The 4,880-nt window shown below is 42.9% G+C and overlaps 1 non-coding gene and 1 pseudogene across 1 annotated transcript; one reads left to right on the top strand and one right to left on the bottom strand.

Annotated features, from left to right (window-relative positions):
• The first annotated feature begins 2,227 nt into the window (after window positions 1-2,227).
• LOC782447 (peptidyl-prolyl cis-trans isomerase H-like) lies at window positions 2,228-2,783 on the top strand (annotated as a pseudogene).
• Window positions 2,784-3,610: 827 nt separating this feature from the next.
• Window positions 3,611-3,683, bottom strand: TRNAR-CCU (transfer RNA arginine (anticodon CCU)). Its single transcript has one exon. It is a non-coding gene; the product is annotated as a tRNA-Arg (tRNA).
• Between the last annotated feature and the right edge of the window lie 1,197 nt (window positions 3,684-4,880).

The following is a 4,880-nucleotide window of genomic DNA, read 5'->3' on the forward strand; positions in this document are numbered from 1 at the left end:
CCACCATTTCCCTCAGGAACACCCACGCTGTTTTTTAGATTAATTTTTCAGGTTTGAGATAACACTTGTTAATATCCTGTTTAAAAAAAAAAATTAATCTATGGCCACTTCTAACAGCTAGAGATGTGTCTGCCTTATATAGGGTAACCCAGAAACCATCATGATCCCCACAACTGTGGCTTCATTGTTCCACCCTATCCACACTAGACATGTTTGTTTGTTTGTTTTCTGTTTTATTTTATTGATGCTTTGACGTCTTGGGCATTGTAGACCAGGATGAAACTGTCCCTCTCAGGGTTTGCTAATTTATAGAGACAGAAAACAACTTGCCTTCAATCACACTTTTTTGTGCAAACCAACCAATCCAAACCAGTATGCCTAACCACCTCCTTTATGGACTCTCATGCACCAAACCAATATTCTCACTGCCCTAAATCACCCAGGCCAGGTACCAGAAAACTAGGGATCACAACTAGGGATCACCTGTATGACCCAGAGCCCTGTTGAGATTATTCAAACTGGGACTTTCCTGATGGTCCAATGGTTAAGAATCCACCTGCCAATGCAGGAGACATGGGTTCAATCCCTGGTGGGAGAGGATCACACGTGCCACAGGGCAACTAAGCCCGTGTGCTACAGCTACTGAGCTCATGCACCATAACTACTGAAGCCTGTGTGCCCTAAGAGCCCGTGCTCTGCCACAAGAGAAGCCACCACTATGAGAAGCCCACACACCACAAGTAAAGAGTAGCCCCCGATCACCACAGCTAGAGGAAGCCCACACACAACTAAGACCCAGCACAGCCAAAAATAAAAATAAATAAATATTTTAAAATAACAAAATTCTTTTTAAAAAAAAGAAAAATAAATTATTCAAAAGTAGCCAACTCAACCTCTTTCCTTGCCTCACCCATTCCTTCTTGTGGAAACTGTAATAAAGTCTTTGGCCAAAGCTTTCTCCACACACCTTCTGCCTCCTGGCCAACTTTCGGTCTTAGGCCCCTGTATGTGCCTCTTGGGAACTCTGCATAATAAAACTTTCAATGGCATTGAACTCCTGTGTCACAACTCAGTCACCTCTATAAATTAAGTACTGGGCACAACCAAAACATCTGTCACTTCCGTTATAGCAGTTAACATATACTCTCAGATATTATGTATATAGTAGATACTTTCATCTCCAGAGTCTAACCTTCCTGAGAGCAGGAACCATATTTTACTAAAAAGCTCTGTAGTGTGGGTTTACATGCCTGAGAATGTACACAATCAGTGTTTATCCAACTGATTTGCTGAACCGTGGTCAATTCCTATCTCTTGGCAAAGCCATTTCCTTGCGACTGTTCTTCTCCCATAGCAACAGTACACCGTAGGATATGCAGAGAAGTGGTTCTCATTTTCCACAGGGAAGAAATAAAAAAGCCAGCCCCACAAACACAAGGCATTACCTAGACTGCTGGGTCCCAATAAGGAGTCCAGGCCTAGACCAACATTAGAGGCATTTACACGGAGACAAAGCAGAAAACTGGTAACACGGCTGTTTAGATACTCAGTGCTGTGGCTCAGGACTCTGCGTCAGTAACGACACAGGAGACAAATCATGACAGCATTCATTGGAGAATAAATGGAAATTATTTTGAGTATCTAACTGGATTGACAGTGAGGAACTGGGGATTGTTTTTCAAAAACCTAAAGCATCTTAACTATCTCATTCTCAAGATTTGTTCCATTGTGTTTTTTAAATTACATATGCTTGAGTTCTGGGACTTAAACAGAGATGCTCTCTATCCCTTGGTATTTCTAACTGAATAATTCAGATCCCCTGGAGATGGAGATGGCAAACCACTCTAGTATTCTTGCCTGGAAAATCCCATGGACAGAGGAGCCTGGTGGGCTACAGTCCACAGGGTTGCAGAGTCAGACATGACTAAAGCAACTTAGCAAGCAGCAAAATGCAAATATAAATATCTAGAAATCCTCTTTAAGATAAATAAGTAACATGCAGTCATTGGTTTTTAGGTCATCTGGTATTGGCAAAAAGCCATGGATTTGCAGTTTGAGGACTGGTATGTTCAAGTACAAGAGTGACTAGGCTCTGTCACTAATCAGCTGTGTGACCCTGATAAAACCTTTACCTCTCTGCCTTTATTGACAAATAAGAATCTATCATAAGAGAACTACCCTGACGATTAAATGTTAAAGGTGCTTCATCTGCTTCTGGGTGAGAGCCATGGCAGTGGCAAATTCAAGCCCTGTCAATCCCATGGTATTCTTTGATGACAGCATTGGCGGCCAGGAAGTTGGCCACATGAAGACTGAACTCTTTGCAGACATTGTGCCTAAGACTGCCGAGAATTTTAGGCAGTTCTACACAGAATTCAGAAAAGATGGGGTTCCAATAAGCTACAAAGGGAGCACCTTCCACAGGGTCATAAAAGATTTCATGATTCAGGGTGGAGATTTTGTTAATGGAGATGGTACTTGAGTCACCAGTATCTACTGGGGGCCATTCGCAGATGATAATTTTAAGCTTAGATACTCAGCTCCAGGCCTGCTTTCCATGACAAACAGCGGTCCCAGTACAAATGGCTGCCAGCTTTTCATCACCTGCTCTGAGTGTGATTGGCTAGATGGGAAGCTCATGGTGTTTGGAAAAATCATTGATGGACTTTTGGTGATGAGAAAGATTGAGAATGTTCCCACAGGCCCCAACAATAAGACCAAGCTGCCTCTGGTGATCTCACAGTGTGGGGAGATTTAGTCCAGAGGGAGACTGAATCTCAGACCCTCTTCCTCTGCCACTGCAGGCCTTCCCTTGTTTGATGTGATACTTTGAGTAAGATAACTTGGATCGGCCCCTCTGGAGGCTTCCCTGATGGCTGCTGCCCCATTTGATCAAGAGACCTTGGAGGCATCACAGATTCAGAACCCAAGATTTTATGTGTAAGTCAACTGTAAATAAAATCATTTTAATGTTAAAGGTGCTTCATAAACTATAAAGCACTGCACAAACATCAGTCATCTCTTGCACTGGAAGCTCCAGAGCCTAGCATGAGACCTGACACAGAGCTAGAATTCAAAATTCATAGAGCTAAATGAGTAACTGATGAGTTCTGTGATCTCAGGCAACAAAAATCTCTTCTCTACGTCCTCCTCCTCCTCCTTTGATATCACTGTCACCCTTGTTCACTGGACTACAGTCATACTGTCCATTTTCTTGTCCTCCTAAATAGTGAGCTTACTCCTGCCTCAGGGCCTTTGTACCTACTCTTTCCTCTGCCTGGATCACGCTTCCTCAGCTCTTTGCACAGCCATTCCATTCTCCTCAGTCAGGTCTTAAGCCAACTGTCATTTCTTCAGAGGCTTTCTCTTACCACCCTAACTAATGTTCCTCTCCTATCATTCACTCAATATATACTCCTGTTTTATTTTCTCTACCTATTGACTTATTACACTCTCCTTCACGAGAATAAAAAACACTCTACTAGAGATTCCTTGTCTTTTTTTTTTAAATAATTTATTTGTTTGGCTGTACCAGGTCTTAGTTGTGGCATGTGGGATACTAGATATTCATTGCAGCATGGTGGTTCTTTAGTTGCAGCTAGGGATCTAGTTCCCTGACCAGGAATTGAACCTGAGCCCCCTGCATTAGGGGTGCAAAGTCTTAACCACTGAACCACCAGGGAAGTCCCTCCTATGTCTGTCTTGTTCACCACTGTATTCCAATGCCCCAAAACATGTAGCTTATAGAAAACTCTCAACAAACATTTGAATAAATAAGACTGAAATAACTTTATATCAAAAGTTTCATTTATTCAACAAATATTTTGTATGCATCTATGAGGATTCAGGCTTTATTTCAAAGTGGTGGAGATTCAACTGAGAACAAAACAGACAAAATTCCTGCTTTCTTGGGGCTTGCCTTCTAGTGGGGAAACAAACAACAAATAAGATAAAAAGTGAAGTACATGCTGTATCTGATAGTAAGTTTTAAGGAGAAAAAGAGAGCAGTAAAGGAGGATATGAAGTGTATGTGGAGGGGCACACAAAAATGAGACTGAGCCATGAGGATATGTGGGGGAAGTGCATTCCAGAACAGGGTAAGTGGGACAGGAATGAAGGGGTTGGAGGCTAACACAGTAGGTGATAAGGTCAGGAGGTTAAGAAAATTCATATTGTATAGTGCCCTATCGACTAAACCAAAGACTTTGACTTTTACAAAAGAATTATGAGAAGGTTTTGGAGAATTTAAGCATGGGGTATCATGATATGGTTTACTTTTAAGAGGATCTCTGGGTCTGCTGTTTGGGGAATACCTGAAAGGTAAGTGAAGGGATCAGTAAGGACATTACAAATACCATAGCAAGAGATCGGGGCTCCGAAAGACTAGGGAAGGAGGAGGTGTGGGGTTGGAAGATTACATTTTGACTTTTGACAGTTACTTTGGAGTGGAGTTTAGAGAGAGTTGTGACCTAGGCGTCAGCACCTGGAACTCAAATGGTACCTAATATAAAAGTAATCGAGTCCCAGCTCTGCCACTTACTAGTAGCAAACTCGTGAGTTAATCATTTCTAGGTTCTGAGCCTCTGCTGCACTACTAGTGAAATGAAAAGGATATTCCCATATAACAGGGCCTTCATGAGAACAAAATGAGAAGTGTCAAAGCTGGCCGTGAGCAAGGTGAGAACCCTGAGCCAAGGACCGCACGGCCCTGCCCCAGAGAAGGGGGCTGCCGTGGAACAACCGACTTTCGAATCCACCGCACGAGCTCCGCAGCGACAAGAAAGAAGCGCTCGTGCCAAAGTCGCAAAGGAGCCTTGCGGTGCCCAAACCTCGCGAGATTTCTTGGCAAAGTCATCTTCCCAGCCACATCTCGCGAGATC

Source organism: Bos taurus, chromosome 7 (genome assembly GCF_002263795.3).
Source record: "Bos taurus isolate L1 Dominette 01449 registration number 42190680 breed Hereford chromosome 7, ARS-UCD2.0, whole genome shotgun sequence".
NCBI classification, from domain to species: Eukaryota; Metazoa; Chordata; class Mammalia; order Artiodactyla; family Bovidae; genus Bos; species Bos taurus.